The sequence below is a fragment of the Mustelus asterias genome, chromosome 6, assembly GCF_964213995.1.
Source record: "Mustelus asterias chromosome 6, sMusAst1.hap1.1, whole genome shotgun sequence".
NCBI classification, from domain to species: domain Eukaryota; kingdom Metazoa; phylum Chordata; class Chondrichthyes; order Carcharhiniformes; family Triakidae; genus Mustelus; species Mustelus asterias.
This window is the reverse complement of record NC_135806.1, coordinates 15,290,808-15,308,328: the sequence shown is the minus strand read 5'-3', so window position 1 is coordinate 15,308,328 and position 17,521 is coordinate 15,290,808. Positions and strand designations below refer to the sequence as shown.

Sequence of the window (17,521 nt, the reverse complement as noted above, 5' to 3'; positions counted from 1 at the left end):
CAATGCCAGTATATATTTTCTTAGATAAGGGGGCCAAAATTGTTCACAGTATTCCAGCTGTGGTCTGACTGATCCTGATCTAGAGTCATGGGGTGGGATTTTCTGGCTGCGTTTGTCCCAAGACCGGAAAATCCCACCCAAGGTCAGTAAAGAGGGATTGGATAGACTGGGGTTGTTTTCTTCCGAGCAGAGGAGTCCAGGGGTGAGGCCGAGTGGGGGGGGAAGCTCTGTTGCATGATTGAGATGTATAAAATTATGAGGGGCATAGAGAGAGTAAAGAAGAAACTTTCCCCTTGATGGAGGGATCAATGACCAAGGGGCATAACTTAAGGCAAGGGACAGGAGCTTTAGAGGAGATGTGAGGAAAAACCTTTCCACCCAGAGGATGGTGGGAGTCTGGAACTCACTGCCTGAATGGGTGGTGGAGGCAGAGGCCCTCATAACATTTAAAAAGTATTTAAATGTTCACTTGCAATGCCAAGGCATACAAGGCTATGGGCCAAGTGGGATTAGAATGGTTAGGTGGCTTGTTTTTGACCAGCACATAAGCAATGGGCCGAAGAGCCTTTTTCTGTGCTGTCTACCTCCTGACTCTATGGACCAAATTCTTGCCGATCTTTTGGATGCGATTGAGGTTGACATAAGCTTTTCTGCTCAGGAGAGCAAATTCTGGTCTTTGAGCACGTTTAATTTCTCCTTTATTATTTGTTTCCATGTTGCAACTTAGCTTACAACATACCTTTGGTCTGGAACTTGTTGCCTAAAAACATTGGTTCACAAGTCATGGTTCCTTATCCGACAGGACCATTACACTGCTGTTTGTGTCTAACTTGAAATTCATGAGGTGACCATTTACAGATATGTCAACGTTCCAAAATGTCAACCTGGGACCTTTGGTTTCTCCTATGAAGCATTGTTGGGCTTCTTGGTGGCATGGTGGCACAGTGGTTAGCACTGCTGCCTCACAGCGCCAGGGACCCGCGTTCGATTCTGATCTCAATCACTGTCTGTGTCGAGTTTGCATGTTCTCCCAGTGTCTGTGTGGGTTTCCTCTGGGTGCTCCAGTTTCCTCCCACAGTCCAAAGAAGACTTCCACAGGTTAGTGGATTGGGCATTGCAAATGCGTGGGGTAATGGGGATAGGGCGGAGAGCAGGGCCTGGGAGGGATGTTTTTTCGGAGAGTTGGTGCAGACTTGATGGGCTGGATGGCCTTTTTCTGCACTGTAGGGATTCTATGGTTCTTCTTCGCATAGCTCACCTATTTCATGAACTTGTTTGGGATTCTCTGCATGTCTTGAGATTTTGACCAACTAATGTGTGCATACTACTTTCTGTACTTGTATGATAACCAAAATACGTTGTTATTCTGATTCAATTTTAAACTGCTACCAGTTTTTTACAAAACCAAAACATTTGATCCACAAATCAAGGACTACTACCGGTGCCACGTGCTAGTGAGAGTAGGAATAGAAGGATTAGGCAGATGAATGTGTGGCTTGAGAGCTGGTGCAGGGGGCAGGGATTTAGATTTTTGGATCATTGGGATCTCTTCTGAAGAAGGGGTGACCTGTTCAGGAGGGGCGGGTTACACCTGAACTGGAGGGGGACTAACATCCTGGCGGGGAGATTTGCTAGAGCCACTCGGGAGGGTTTAAACTATTGTGGCAGGGGGGTGGGACCCAAAGCAGTAGGGAGACAGAAGAGAAGGTTGAGGACAACACAGAAGTTAAAGAGAGCACATTAAGTAGTAAAGGCAGTGTAAGTAATCCTAGTACCAGACAGATCAGACAAAAGCAGAGCAGAGAGCAAGGGAAGTCCAAATTAAACTGCATTTATTTCAATGCAAGAGGTCTGAGGAGCAAGGCAGATGAACTCAGGGCATGGATGGGTACGTGGGACTGGGATATTATAGCAATTACTGAAACGTGGCTAAGGGAATGACAGGACTGGCAGCTCAATGTTCCAGGGTACAGATGCTATAGGAAAGATAGAACAGGAGGTAAGAGAGGAGGGGGAGTTGCACTTTTGATTAGGGAAAACATCACGGCAGTACTGAGAGGGGATATATCCGAGGGTTCGGCCAATGAGTCTATATGGGTAGAACTGAGAAATCAGAAGGGGGAAATCACTTTGAAAGGGTTGTACTATAGGCCCCCAAATAGTCAGTGGGAAATTGAGGAGCAAATATGTAAGGAGATTGCAGATAGCTCCAAGAAAAATAGGGTGGTAATAGTAGGGGATTTTAACTTTCCCAACATTGACTGGGTCAGCCATAGTATTAGGAGGTTGGATGGAGGGAAATTTGTTGAGTGTATTCAGGAGGATTTTCTCATTCAGTATGTGGATCGCCCAACTAGAGAGGGGGCAAAACTTGACCTCCTCTTGGGAAATAAGGAAGGGCAGGTGACAGAAGTGTTAGTGAGGGATCACTTTGGGACCAGTGACTGTAATTCTATTAGTTTTAAGATAGCTATGGAGAATGATAGGTCTGGCCCAAACGTTAAAATTCTAAATTGGGGCAAGGCCAATTTTGATGGTATCAGGCAGGAACTTTCAAAAGTTAATTCGGGAGTCTGTGGGAAGGCAAAGGGATGTCTGGGAAGTGAGAGGCTTTCAAAAGTGTGTTAACCATGGTTCAGGGTAAGCACATTCCTCTTAGAGTGAAGGGCAAGGCTGGTAGAAGTCGGGAACCCTAGATGACTTGGGATATTGAGGCCCTGGTCAAGAAGAAGTAGGAGGCACAAGACATGCATAGTCAGCTGGGATCAAGTGAATCCCTTGAAAAGTATCAAGGATGTAGGAGTAGAATTAAGAGAGAAATCAGGAGGGCAAAAAGGGAACACGAGATTGTTTTGGCAGGTAAGGCAAAGGAGAATCCAAAGAGCTTCTACAAATACATAAAGACCAAAAGAGTTACTAGGGAGAGAGTAGGGCCTCTTAAGGATCAACAAGGTCACCTTTGTGCGGATCCACAAGAGATGGGTGAGATCCTAAATGAATATTTCTCATCAGTATTTACCGTTGAGAAAAGCACGGATGTTAGGGAACTTGGGGACATAAATAGTGATGTCTTGAGGAGTGTACATGTTACAGAGAAGGAGGTCCTGGAAGTCTTAAAGCGCGTCAAGGTAGATAAATCCCCGGGACCTGATGAAGTGTATCCCAGGACATTGTGGGAGACTCGGGAGGAAATTGCGGGTCCTCTAACAGAGACATTTGAATCATCGCTAGTCACAGGTGAGGTGCCTGAAGATTGGAGGGTGGCAAATGTTGTGCCTTTGTTTAAAAAGGGTGGCAGGGAAAAGCCTGGGAACTACAGGCCGGTGAGCCTCACATCTGTGGTGGGTAAGTTGTTGGAAGGTATTTTGAGAGACAGGATCTACAGGCATTTAGTTTCGCAAGGACTGATTAGGGACAGCATGGCTTTGCGAGTGGAAAATCATGTCTCACAAATTTGATTGAGCTTTTTGATGGGGTAACCAAGAAGGTAGATGAGGGCAGTGCAGTTGATGTTGTCTACATGGACTTTAGCAAGGCCTTTGACAAAGTACCACATGATAGGTTGTTGCATAAGGTTAAATCTCACGGGAGCCAGGGTGAGGTAGCTAAATGGATAAAAAACTGACTTGATGACAGAAGCCAGAGGGTGGTTGTAGAGGGTTGTTTTTCAAACTGGAGGCCTGTGACCAGCGGTGTGCCTCAGGGATCGGTGCTGAGTCCACTATTATTTGTCATTTATATTAATGATTTGGATGAGAATATAGGAGGCATGGTTAGTAAGTTTGCAGATGACACCAAGATTGGTGGCATAGTGGACAGTGAAGAAGGTTATCGTGGATTGCATCGGGATCTTGATCAATTGGGCCAGTGTGCTGACAAATGGCAGATGGAATTTAATTTGGGTAAATGTGAGGTGATGCATTTTGGTAGATTGAACCAGGATAAGACTTACTCAGTTAATGGTAGGGCATTGGGGAGAGTCACAGAACAAAGAGATGTAGGGGTACAGGTTCATAGTTTCTTGAAAGTGGAGCCATAAGTGGACAGAGTGGTGAAAAAGGCATTCAGCATGCTTGGTTTCATTGGTCTGGACATTGAGTACAGGAGTTGGGACATCTCGCTGAAGTTGTACAAGACATTGATCAGGCCAGGCTTGGAATACTGTGTACAGTTCTGGTCACCCTATTATAGAAAGGATATTATTAAACTAGAAAGAGTGCAGAAGAAATTTACTAGGATGCTACCGGGACTTGATTGTTTGAGTTATAAGGAGAGGCTGGATAGACTGAGACCTTTTTCTCTGGAGCGTAGAAGGCTGAGGGGCGATCTTATAGAGGTCGATAAAATAATGAGGGGCATAGATCAGCTAGAAAGTCAACATCTTTTCCCAAAGGTAGGGGAATCTAAAACTAGAGGGTATAGGTTTAAGGTGAGAGGGGAGAGATACGAAAGTGTCCAGGGGGCAATTTTTTCACACAGAGGGTGGTGAGTGTCTGGAACAAGCTGCCAGAAGTAGTTGTAGATACATACAATCTTGTCTTTTAAAAAGCGTTTAGACAGTTACATGGATAAGATGGGTATGGAGTGATATGGGCCAAATGCAGGCAATTGGGATTAGCTTAGGGGTTTTAAAAAAAAGGGCAGCATGGACAAGTTGGGCCGAAGGGTCTATTTCCATGCTGTAAACCTCTATGACTCTATGACTTAGACAATTCCTGGCTGTTATTTCCTGTAATGTTTTCCAGATAGCTAGCACTTAATGAGTCTAAGGGAAGCTTCAAATTCAGTACAAAATAGAGTCAAATATTCAATCTTGTGGAACAGGGAAAGCAAATGCTCATTTAATTGTTCCATGTTCATTCACTTGGAGGTTAAAATGACTTAAACCAACATCTGAACCAATGTCTGTTTCACTATTGAAGCTTTTAAAAACCTTTCTCAAGGCCAAGTCTCATAGCATGCATTATTGTAACATGCATGGGCTACTCTTTGGTTCCTGAAAGTCCAACAGAAAAAGGATTTGAGTCTCCTTTTATTGTTGTCTGCCAAGATTCCTTAAGTGAGTTGCATTCCAATTGTCCTGATTTAACAAAATGACTAGATCGTAGAATCACTAGTGTGCTGAAAGAGCCATACAACCCATCAAGCCTGCACCGACAACAATCCCACCCAGGTCCAAACCTGTGACCCCACGTATTTACCCTGCTAATCACCCTGACACTAAGGGGCAATTGAACATGGCCAATCAACCTAACCCGCACATCTTTGGACTGTGGGAGGAAACCGGAGCACCCGAAAGAAACCCATGCAGACACAGGGAGAATGTGCAAACTCCATACAGGCAGTGACCCAAGATCGAATTGAACCTGGGTCCCTGACTCTGTGAGGCAACAGTGTTAACCACTGTGCCACCGTGCGCCAGGGTGCTCTGGTTTCTTCCCACAGTCCAAAGACGTGCTGGTTAGGTGCATTGGCCGTACTAAATTTTCCCTCTGTGTACCCGAACAGGCACCGGAGTGTGGTGATTAGGGAATTTTCACAGTAACTTCATTGCAGTGTTAATGTAAGCCTACTTGTGACACTAATAAATAAACTTAAGTGGTAAAGGGGGTTGTTTGTGTTTACTCTGGGATTAGTTTTACGATCCTGCATTGGTAGGAGGGCGCTCATGTGTTTTTGGACAGGATTTCTTTTTTCAGTGAGTTTAAGGTTTCATTTTCAGTTCTGAGCTGCAATTGGGTTTTAGCAGGGATAGCAAGCTGAGCAGAAGTCTCTCTCTCCCTGTTTCATTTGGAAATTCTGCTGGTGATCTTAAAGCAAGGTTTTGCCTTCCTGAAGGAAGGAATTTGGTATTGGTAGTTTGCCGAAAGTTCCTGGTGTTCTGGGAAGCTGTCTTGACTTCAGACTGTTCTGAGTCCCGAGAGCATTTGACTGCAGAATTCAACTTAATGACCTCATTCCCAGTAACACATGAGCATTAGTCTGTGCTGTGTTAAACCTGTGAAAAGGGTCTTTTGTCCATGGGATTGGTTTTCATTGGAACATTGTAGATATCTTTGTTAAGGGTTATACATTATCATGGTTGTTTGTTTTGGTTTGTAATTGGTAAAAGTTCTTGCTAATTTTCTTATGATGTATGTTAACTATATTCTTAAATAAACTTTGTTTGATAAAAGCTCCCTAGTGGGTCACATGAATCATACCTGAAGTGAAACATCTCATACTTATCCTAGGCAAATTCAAGATGCAAAACTTATGATTCAGGCGGGCTTCATAAAACACTTTGGAGTTTCTAACCTGAACCGTAACAGTATCTATGAAGTGCAGAGACATTATATGATACTGTGTGCAGTATTGGTCCCCTTATATGAGGAAGGATATATTGGCATTGGAGGGAGTGCAGAGAAGGTTCACCAGGTTGATACCGGAGATGAGGGGTTTGGATTATGAGGAGAGGCTGAGGAGATTGGGTTTGTACTCGTTGGAGTTTAGAAGGATGAGGGGGGATCTTATGGAGACTTATAAGATAATGCGGGGGCTGGATAGGGTGGAGGCGGAGAGATTCTTTCCACTTAGTAAGGAAGTTAAAACTAGAGGACACAGCCTCAAAATAAAGGGGGGTCGGTTTAAGACAGAGTTGAGGAGGAACTTCTTCTCCCAGAGGGTGGTGAATCTCTGGAATTCTCTGCCCACTGAGGTGGTGGAGGCTACCTCGCTGAATATGTTTAAAGCGCGGATGGATGGATTCCTGATCGGTAAGGGAATTAAGGGCTATGGGGATCAGGCGGGTAAGTGGTACTGATCCACGTCAGATCAGCCATGATCTTATTGAATGGCGGGGCAGGCTCGAGGGGCTAGATGGCCTACTCCTGCTCCTATTTCTTATGTTCTTATGTTCTTATGAATGCAGGATTGCTGCTGCTGAAATACCCTTTTGTCTACACTTTTGATTTTTAACCCTTTTCTTTTTTAAAGCCGTTGACACAGAACCAAATAGTATGTCTGTGTACCGGCCTGGACGCAGGCACTTGCTGTTTAGTGATACTTGGGGATTGTGGAGATCCATGATGCTAAAGTTTCTGACTAACATTGGAAAGCGAGCATCGAGGTTATGTCTGGAGTGGCTTTTGTGGCTGACTGTCTTATGTGAATGAGGTTCCCCTCCCATTTATTTGCCCCACAGACTCTGGCCTGTTCAACACTGGACAGTATCTTGTCGATGGTACGCACTATTGCCACTGTTCATCAGTGGTGGAGGGAGTGAATGTTTGTGGAAGGAGTGCCAAACAAGTAAATGTTTTTGTCCTGGATTGTTTTGAGCTTCTTGAGAATTGTTGGAATTGCACTCGTCCAAGCAAGCGGAGAGTATTCCATCACACTCCTGACTTGTGGGGAGTCAGGAGGTGAGTTACTCGCTGCATGTTTCCTAGCCTCTGAGTGGCTCTTGTAGCCAAAGCATTTATAAGGCTAGTCCAGTTCAGTTTCTGGTCAATGATAACCCCCAGGATGTTGATAGTGGGCGATTCACTGATGTTATTGCCATTGAATGTCAAGGGACGGTGGTTTGAGTTTCTCTTGTTGGAGATGGTCATTGCCCGACACTTGTGTGGCGCGAATGTTGCTTGCCACTTGTCAGCTCAAGCCCGGATATTGTCCAGGTCTTGCTGCGTATGGACATGGACTGCATCTAACCTACAAACCCATTAAAGTTTCTGTCTAAATGCAGGTCATTTTTGCTATTTCAATCTGTGCATTAGTTTATATTCTCCAACTCTCTGGAGCTTTTCAGTTTTTTTGTATGGGATGAATGAGTGACATGATGCTTTCCTTTGTGATGCTGAACCACAGGCAGGCATTCCCTGCTGAAGCCATTTTCCCCCATTGGAAAGCCAGTTCAATCTGCGGCTGCTGTTTTAGGCAGCCTGTTATCAACAGCACTCTTAGATGTGATTCCTTGTCTTCTTGTAAATATACTGCCTTTAATCTGGTAACCGTCCTCTAAATCAAGTGGTAACGTGGTCCAACAAACTGTCCTATGATAACACTGGAAAAGTGTGTTATATTTATCAGTCATGTTCAATCACTGGCCCATGTAATACAGGTTGGATAGAGGCTGGAAACAAACATTTTGTGTAGAATCCTTCCCCTGTGTTGTCAGGATGAATGAAGGGTCTCAAGTGATGTTTATAAATCAGACAAATGCTGATTAATGCTACAACATATGACCAGTCTGTTTGCCGCTTTGTTGAGCTATTTTAACAAGCTGTTACAGCAATGTGTGCAGTCCAATGAGAAAGGATGTACTGTTGGATCTGGTTCTTGGAAGTGAGGTGGGTCAAGTTTTTTAAAAATTCATTCATAGGACATGGGCATCGCTGGCTAGGCCAGCATTTATTGCCCATCCCTAGTTGCTCTTGTTCAAAGGTCAGCTGGGAGTCAACCACATTGCTGTGGCTCTGGAGTCACACGCAGGCCAGACCAGGTAAGGACGGCAGATTTCTTTCCTTGAAGGGACAATTCTGACAATCGACAATGGTTAATAAAGCATGCAGCATTCTGGGCTTTTTTAATAGGGGCATAGAGTAGATGTGCAAGGAGGCAAGACATAGGTTAGACCACAGCTGGAAGGAATATTGTGTACAGTTCTGGATTCTAAGAAGGATGTGAACATATTGGAGAGAGTGAAGAAGAGGTTTACAAGAAAGATTGCAGGGATGATAAACTTCAGTTATGAGGAAAGATTGGAGAGGTTGGGGTTGTTGTTCTTAGAGAGAAGAAGGCTAAGAGAAGCTTTGATGGAGATGTTCAAACTCATTTGGGGGCTGGACAGAGTAGATAGGGAGAAACTGATCCTGCTCCTAAAAAGATCTAGAGTGAGAGGGCATAGATTGAAAGTGATTTGCAAAGGAAGCAAATGTGATGTGAGAAATTTATTTTTCAAACAACGAGTGGTTCTGGTCTGAAATGTACTGCCTGAAATTTTGATGGAGGCAGGTTCATTTGAGGCATTCAAGAGGTCATTAGATGATCACTTGAATAGAAACAATGTGCAGGGGTGCGGGGGAAAAGGCAGGGGAATGGCAATAAGTCATGATGCTCAGTCGGAGAGCTGGTGCACACACGATGGGCCAAAAGCCAGCCACCCTGCCGTCCAGCACCCATATCCCTGATACCTACACTCGCTCCCAGTCCCTCAGCACATTGAATGTGAAATCCTTGCCAGCATCTTCAAATCTCACCAAGGGCTCACACCACCTTATCTCTGTTGTTTCCTCCTGTCTTACATGTGCACTTTTCTGCAACCTTCAGTTATCAGTTAGTCTTCTTCCATCCTCCATCTGCCTCCTACACATACCTCCATTTATTCAATAGCCTCCAACTTTCTCTCATCCAACCCCAAAGCCATTCATAGAATCATTGAAACATAGAATCCCTACAGTGCAGAAGGAGTCCATTCGGCCCATCGAGTCTACACCAACCACAATCCCACCCAGGCCTATTCCCGTAACTCCACATATTTACCTTGTTAATCCCCCTGACTCTAGGTTAAATTTAGCATGGACAATCCACCTAACCCACACATCTTTGGACTGTGGGAGGAAACTGGAGCACCCGGAGGAAACCCACACAGATACGGGGAGAATGTGCAAACTCCACACAGACAGTGACCCGAGGCACGGAATTGAACCCGGGTCTCTGGTGCTGTGAGGCAGCAGTGCTAACCACTGTGCCACCCTAACTTCATCTTCATCTTCTCCCCATGTAGAAGAATCGTCACCAAGACCCATCACCTTGAGCAAGCTTTCACACACCGACTGGAATCCTCTGGCCATTCGCGCCCTGTGTTGGAGCCAGCGAAATCGGAGAATTTGGCGCTGAGTGCAGCAGGACTGGAGAATCCCAGCGATGGGCAAGGTTGGAGAATCTGACCCATTGTTTTTAATTACTCCTTCCTAAAATTGCTTTGCCATCTGGTCTTATCCATGTTAGTCTATTTGTATCTCCCCACTCTGCAAATTGCTTGGGCCATTTTACTGGTAAAAGCACCACGTAAATACAGTTTGTTAACCGTCATGAAATTCCTCTTGTTTTCATTTTAGCACAACAGGGCAATTTAGTCAGCTGCAGTTCCACTTTAAGACTGGGAATTAATAGACAGACTTCCTACCTGATTCTACAAACAATTGCCTAAAGCGTCACAGTGACACACCAGTAATCCATATTTTAACAACTCGCCTGAAGTAAACAATATAAGCAGAAAATAAAAAAAACACCATTGTTGATAATCTGAAAGCTAAATAGGAAATGCCGGAAGCACTCAGATCAGGCAGCAACTGTGAAGGGAATAGAGGAGATGATGCGTCAAGTAGAATATCAACTCCTGTGTTTTCTCTGCAACAGCTTGAGCTGCTGAATATTGCCAGCATTTTCTCTTTGTGTTCACTGAATGTGCTCTTTAGTCCTGAAGCAGGGGCTTCGCATTTTGTTTAATTGTCTTGGATGGTTATCAGTTAAAGCTTTTAAAATATATAATCGTGTGTAAATATGTAATTTTAAAAAAAAGATTCTGTGTGTTCAGGTATACTGTTAAGAATAGTGCAGCAACAAGCTTGTAATGTGTGCATGAGAAACTCGAACATTATTAGCTTCTGTATGGAGTTCAGTGATTTTAGCTAGGGAGACAATGCCCCATTCAGTTCAGGCAAGGATGGCACTGCCAGTGACTGTGAAGTGGATTGTGGCCATGAACTTCTGGGTGGCATGGTGGCACCATGGTTAGCACTGCTGTCTCACAGCGCCAGGGACCCAGGTTCAATTCCGGCCTCGAGTCACTGTCTGTGTGGAGTTTGCACATTCTCCCCGTATTTGCGCGGGTTTCCTCCCACACTCCAAAGATGTGCAGGTTATGTTGATTGGCCATGCTAAATTGCCACTTAGTGTCAGGGGGACTAGCAGGGTAAATACGTGAGGCCTGGGTGGGATTGTTGTCAGTGCAGGCTCAATGAGCCAGATGGCCTCTTTCTGCACTGTAGGGATTTTTTGATTCTGTGATATTGAATTCCTTGCAAGCTAGAACAGGCAATACATTGGCATGCATGGCTGAATAAGGGAGGTGATCGAGCTACTGTAAGCAAAGAAAGTGGAATATGTTGTCTCCTCTCCAAGGAGAAGCAGGCAGAGCGAGCACCTGCCTTTGGGAGGACAGAGAGTTTCCTCTTGGTGTGAGGTACTTTTGACAATTGTTATTGTTCTGGTCAGAAACTCCAACGTGTATTATGGAGCCCGCCTGACTCATAAGTTTTGCATCTTGAATTTGGTTAGGATAAGCATGATATATTCCACTTCAGGTACGATTCCAGTGACCCACCAGGGAGCTTTCATCAAACAAAGTTTATTTAAGAATATAGTTAACATGTATAGTGCGAAAATGAGCAAGAACTTTTATCAATTACAAACAAGAAACAAACACAAAATACTGCGGATGCTGGAATCTGAAACAGAAAAATGCTGGAAAATCTCAGTAGGTCTGACAGCATCTGTGGAGAGAATAGAGCCAACGTTTGGAATCTCGATGACCTTTTGTCAGACCAGCTCTCCACAGATGCTGTCAGACCGGCTGAGATTTTCCAGCATTTTTCTATAATGTATAACTCTTAACAAAGATATTTACAATGTTCCAATCAAACCAATCCCACAGAGAGAAGACCCTTGTCACAGGTTTAACACAGCACACGTGATTCTGGAAATTGAGTCCTTTGGTTGGTGAATTGAAAACGCTCAGGCTTAATTCACTCAACAGGTTGACGACAAGACGGTTTCCCAAAACACCAGAGACACTGTGGTCCTGCCCCCAACAACAGCAGCTTTTCACCCTTCAGAAAAGCAACAGAATTTCCAAAAGAAAGTGGAAAGACTTCTCTTTCAGCTTGATGCTGCGAACACTCCAACTTCCCAAACTGAAACTGAAAATGGACTCCTGCCACCTGACCTGCCACAATTTTTCCTCCTCCCAACAAACACATCACCTGAGGCTGTGAGCATGAATTTTTAAAATGACTCTTAAAGGCACACTAGCATCACACAATGCACACGTTGCTTTGTGAATGTTGCATCCCTGTCACACGACCACAGATGGCCCCATTTCTGAACCATAAGACCATAAGAAATAGGAACAGGAGTAGGCCATTTGACCCCTGTTCCACCATTCAACAGGATCACTTTCCTACCCTTTCCCTGTGACGCTTGATCCCCTTACTGATCAAAAATCTATCTCAACCTTAAATATACACAAGGACTCTGCTCCCACAGCTCTCTGTGGCAAAGAGTTCCAAAGACGCACAACTCTCTGAGGGAGGAAATTCCTCCCCATTTCAGTCTTAAATTAGCTCCCCTTTATTCTGAGACTATACCCTCTGGTCTTACTTGCTCCTGTGAGGGGAAATATTCTCTCAGCATTTACCCTGTCAAGCCTCTTAAGAATCCTGGTTGTTTCAATGAGATCAGCTTTCATTCTTCTAAATTCCAATGAGTAGAGTCCCAACCTGTTTAACCTTTCCTCATAAGACAATCCCTCCATACCGGGGATCATCCTAGTGAACCTTCTCCAAACTGCCTCCAAAGAAATAATGGCCGGAATTTTCCGGTCGTTCAAGGCAGCGGGATTCTCAGGTCCTGCTGCAGTGAATGGAGATTTGTCTGAGCACCAAATTCTCCACCCTCGCTTGCAGCGACAACAGGGCGAGAATGGCCTGGAAATTCCAGCCAATATCTTTGCTTAAACGAAGGGACCAAAAACTACTCGCAGTAACCAGTGGTGTGTTGAGTGCATCTTGAAGGTAAATCCCTGACCACCGTCCTGGTCGTTTATTCTGCACCAGTAGGGTGGATATTGGATGACCAGGGCTTTCTGCTGATCACCTGGCTAATGTCCAATCCAAGCGAACAAGGTCCAGCTCTTTATAACAAGAGCCATGCTGCCACAGGAATGTAATCAAAGATTAGGAGAAGTAACCAGTGCTTCTGCTGCCTGAGCCACTCTGGAGGAGCCCTGTGGTATTCGCTGGTGCTCGTGTCATGATATGCCATGGCGTGCTGCATTCTATTTGACTGTGGCATCGTCAGGGTATAGCCTCTGATATTATCAGCTGTCCCTCAACTTGAGCACTATGTCAACTCAGGGTCGTGAGTTTCTGCCATGGGTTTTCATGTGACTGGACAGGCTGACCCTTGACCCACAGATCCATGAGGTAATGGGATCCAGAGTGCAGGATTGGCTTCCTCTGAATTCATTTTCTGCTGAAGCATTAAAACATCGTTGAAACATTTCTACCAAAGCGTGATGCATCTGAGTGGACAAGTTGTCGCCATTTTGAACAATTGGCAGCACGTGCCTCCCAAGATGACCAAATTATCATTACATATATTCAGCATTCCAAAATCTTACACTCGGTAAGAATTATACTCATGCATCTACGTGGGTAAGGCTGCTTGGGTTTGTCCGAGAGTCAGAACAGAGCTCCAAGTCTCCAGGTCTCCAAGTACTTGACCAGACTACTTCATCCAAAGCCAGTTAACTCTTACCTTAGAGCACAATATATCCTGCTCTGTGAATCTTTAGAACTCTCTTCCCCAGAGAGAGGCGGAGGCCGGGTCAATTAATACTTTTAAGGCAGAGGTAGATAGATTCTTGCCTAACGAGGGAGTCAAAAGTCATCGAGAGTAGGCAGATTGTGATGTTGAGGCCACAAATAGATCAGCCATGATCTTATTGAACGGCAGAGCATGCTTGAAGGGCTGAATGGCCTGCTCCAGCTCCTCATTCAAATGCTCGCTTGCAAATCAGAAAAGACTGTGTGATGAGGGGGAGGTGGGATGTGAGAGGAGGAATAGATATGAAGGTGCTCTTATTTTCACCCCCATAGTTTCAGTCATGTCCATTGCAATGATAGCAAGTATCTCTTCCATGGAGGTAAGGGCCTGAAGTGATTCCCAACTGTTTAGTTGACACTGCCCACTGTTATTACCTTTAGGTAGTAAGAGTTCCCAAAAGGGTTCCGAGGTTTACTGACATTCAGCAATAATTTTGGTAATATAATGAATATTTTGTAAGTACATCAGCATCCTGACTATTGACCAGAAACTGAACTGGACCAATCATGTAAATGCTACTACTACTACAAGGGCAGGTCAGAGGCTGGGAATTCTGTGGAGAGTAACTCACCTCCTGACTCCCCAAAGCCTGTCCATCATTTAGTCAGGAGTTAGATGCAATATTCTCCACTTTCCTGGATGGCAAATACAGCTCCAACAACTCTCAAGCCTGACACCATCCAGGACAAAGCAGCCCACTTGATTGGCACCCCATCCACCACAATAATCATTCTACCCTTGATGCACGGTGACAGCAGTGTATACAATCTGCAAGCTGCACTAGAGCAAATCAGCAATGTTCCTTTGGTAACAGATCGGAAACTCATGACCTCTACTATCTGGAAAGACAAAGGCCGCAGATATCTGGAAACACCCCACCTTCAAGTTCCTCTCCAAGTCACTCCACATCCAGACTTGGAAATATATTGTTCTTCCTACATTATCGCTGATCAAAATCCTTGTGCTCCCTCCCTAGCAGCACTGTGGGTGCTCCTACACCACATGGAACGCAGCAGTTCATGAGGCAGATCTCCACCACCTTCACAAGGGCAATTAGGAAAGGGCAATAGATGCTGGCCTGGCCAGTGACACCCACCCTCGATGACCAATATCTAAGCAAAACCTTGGGATTTCTGCTGGGCTGCAGACAAGTTTTCAAGATTCAAAAAAATGTCAGGCAATGATTCCCCAAGCACCACCTTGTCCTATGAGGGAGAGGGAAGGGTGTCACTGAGTGTGGCACATTGTTTTACAGTGATGTGGCTGCCATGGTTGGACAGCTGGTGCTGTATGCAAACTTTGAGATGTGGGTGCGAGGCCTGCACCAGGGCTAAGTCTGTGAGATGAAGCTATGGGTGTGAAGTATGCATGAGGTTTGACCGAGATTGTTGGCAAGCGAAGGGGGAGTGGTGCATTGGGCAGTGTGTGAGGCTAGCGATTCACCTTCAGTGCCATAATCACTCTCTTCCGGTTTATTTTAAAGTTAAAGTTTATTTATTAGTGTCACAAGTCAGCTTACATTAAGACTGCAAATAAGTTACTGTGAAAATTCCCTAGTCGCCACACTCCAGCGCCTGTTCGAGTACCCTGAGGGAGAACTAAGCACAACCAATGCACCTAACCAGCACGTGTTCCAGACTGTGGGAGGAAACCGGAACACCCGGAGGAAACGCACGCAGACACGGGGAGAACATGAAGACTCCACACTGACAGTGACCAAAGCCAGGAATCAAACCTGGGTCTCTGGCACTGTGAGGCAGCAGTGCTAATCACTGTGCCACATATATGTTGGAATGTGACTGTAAAGGAATGCAGCATCACATGACTGGAAAGGAAGTATGTCAGGCAATCCAGTTTTAGTTTCACTTTTACTTTTAAGCAGAGCACACGGTACACAGCTCTGCTGTTGGCGTCTTCAAATTTTATATCCAAGTACATCTGTTCACATGTCCCTAGTCTCAATAAATGAAGCCACAACATACCCAATCCCTTATGAGTGTTTGGTGCTTTTATATCATTTTAAAAAATAACACGCTGTGTTTCCTTCTAAACTCCTGCTCAGTCTGGCAGCAAGATTGAGCACAGATACACCACGGTGAACAATCTTAGATTGTGCAACCTGGCTTGTGATGACTTTCCCATGCTTTGGTCAGCCTGTAATAGTGTTGCAGCATCGGAAAGTGCTAAAAATGTGCAGAAAAGCTTTGAAGACAGTGCTCAGATAAAGAGCTGGTAAGCAGACAGATTACTCACTCATGGTGGGGATGCAGCTCATAGCCCTGTCTGTCCGCAAGCAGGACCAGACCTTCCTGTCACTTGCCACTTCATCACACCACCCTGCTTTCCTTGTCCACATGTCCATCCTTGGCCTTTTGCAATGTTCTAGCGAACCCCAACCCAAACTGGAGGAACAGCACCTCATCTTCCGATTGGACACTTTACAGCCTTCCGAGCGGAACACTGAGTTCAACAACTTAAGAGGATGAACTCTCCCCTCCACCTTCACTCCATTTCCATTCATTTTATTCCATTTAATTTCATCTCATTCATCCATTTTATCACTGGATAAAAGCAGATTACTGCGGATGCTGGAATCTGAAACCAAAAGAGAAAACACTGGAAAATCTCAGCAGCATCTGTAAGGAGAGGAAAGAGCTGACATTTTGAGTCCAGACGACCCTTTTGGCATCCATTTTATCATTCTTTTTCACTTCTATTATTGCACTTCTCTATTCCAGCTATCCTTCTTTCCACACCTTCCCCCCAACTCCCTTCAGTAGAACTGCCCCATTCCTCAGGTAGTTCTTTAACAATCTATACCTCTGTTCTGCCATTCTCACATTCTGATCACATAATGGACACTCTTAGTACCTTCTCAGCCTTCTGCATCATCATTTACATTCCCTTTGTCCAATTCCACACCACCCCCCCCCCCACCCCCACCCAACCCCCGCCACCCCAGCAGTATAAATCCCTGCTGATTCTCTTTGCTCTTAGCTCTGATGAAGGGTCATCGAGACTCGAAACGTTGGCTCTATTCTCTCCCCACAGATGCTGTCAGGCCTGCTGAGATTTTCCAGCATTTTCTGTTTCTGTTTCAGATTCCAGCATCCGCAGTATTTCGCTTTTATCATAGCCCTATCAGTTGAATTCAATAAAAAAATCTGGGATTAAGGATCTACTGATGACCATGACACCATTTTCAATTGTCAAAAAAACTCATCTGGTTCATTAATGTCCTTCAGGGAAGGAAATCTGCCGCCCTTACCTGGTCTGGCCTACATGTGACTCCAGAGTCACAACAATGTGGTTGACTCTCTATTGCCCTCTGAAATGGCCAAACAAGATGCTCAGTTCAAGGGCAACTAGGGATGGACAATAAATACTGGCCAGCCAGTGATGCCCATGTTCCATGAATAAAAAAAAGTTCAGTGAGTGGCAAGATGTCAAGAGGACCTGCACCTCAATCAGAAAAGGTGAGTGACCAGGGCGTTGGCCCAGATCGGTAATGAGTGAGGGACAGTCAAACATCACAAACTACAAAACATAACTTCATAAAAATCGGGCCAGTGAAGGTTGGGATTACAATGGGCGGAGTGTTGAAAAAGTGTTGCGTAAGTGGCTCCAGTGACACTCATCCCAGGAAGAATAGGAGAAGAACGGTTAAAGGGATATTTTCAAAATGTCCCCAAAATTCCCCAGTCTGAATTGGGATGCATCTGACCTAATATCTAAATTCAAAATATTTAATTAGTGTACAGAAATGTGGGCCGGAATTTTACCACCCCACCTGCCATGGGAATTGGGGTGGGCAAGGGGTGGACTATGGGAAGGTCTGTTGAGCTCGGGCGGGATTTTATGGTTTCGGGAC

General features: G+C 44.9%; 1 protein-coding gene across 1 annotated transcript in view; it reads left to right on the top strand.

The window, feature by feature from the left end:
• Window positions 1-10,073, top strand: part of LOC144494772 (SWI/SNF-related matrix-associated actin-dependent regulator of chromatin subfamily E member 1-related-like) — a 56,380-nt gene extending 46,307 nt beyond the window's left edge. The window contains exon 11 of the transcript XR_013498150.1: window positions 9,767-10,073. The gene's annotated coding sequence lies outside the window, so the exon portion shown is untranslated. The remainder of the gene's footprint in view (window positions 1-9,766) is intronic.
• The last annotated feature ends 7,448 nt before the right edge of the window (window positions 10,074-17,521 follow it).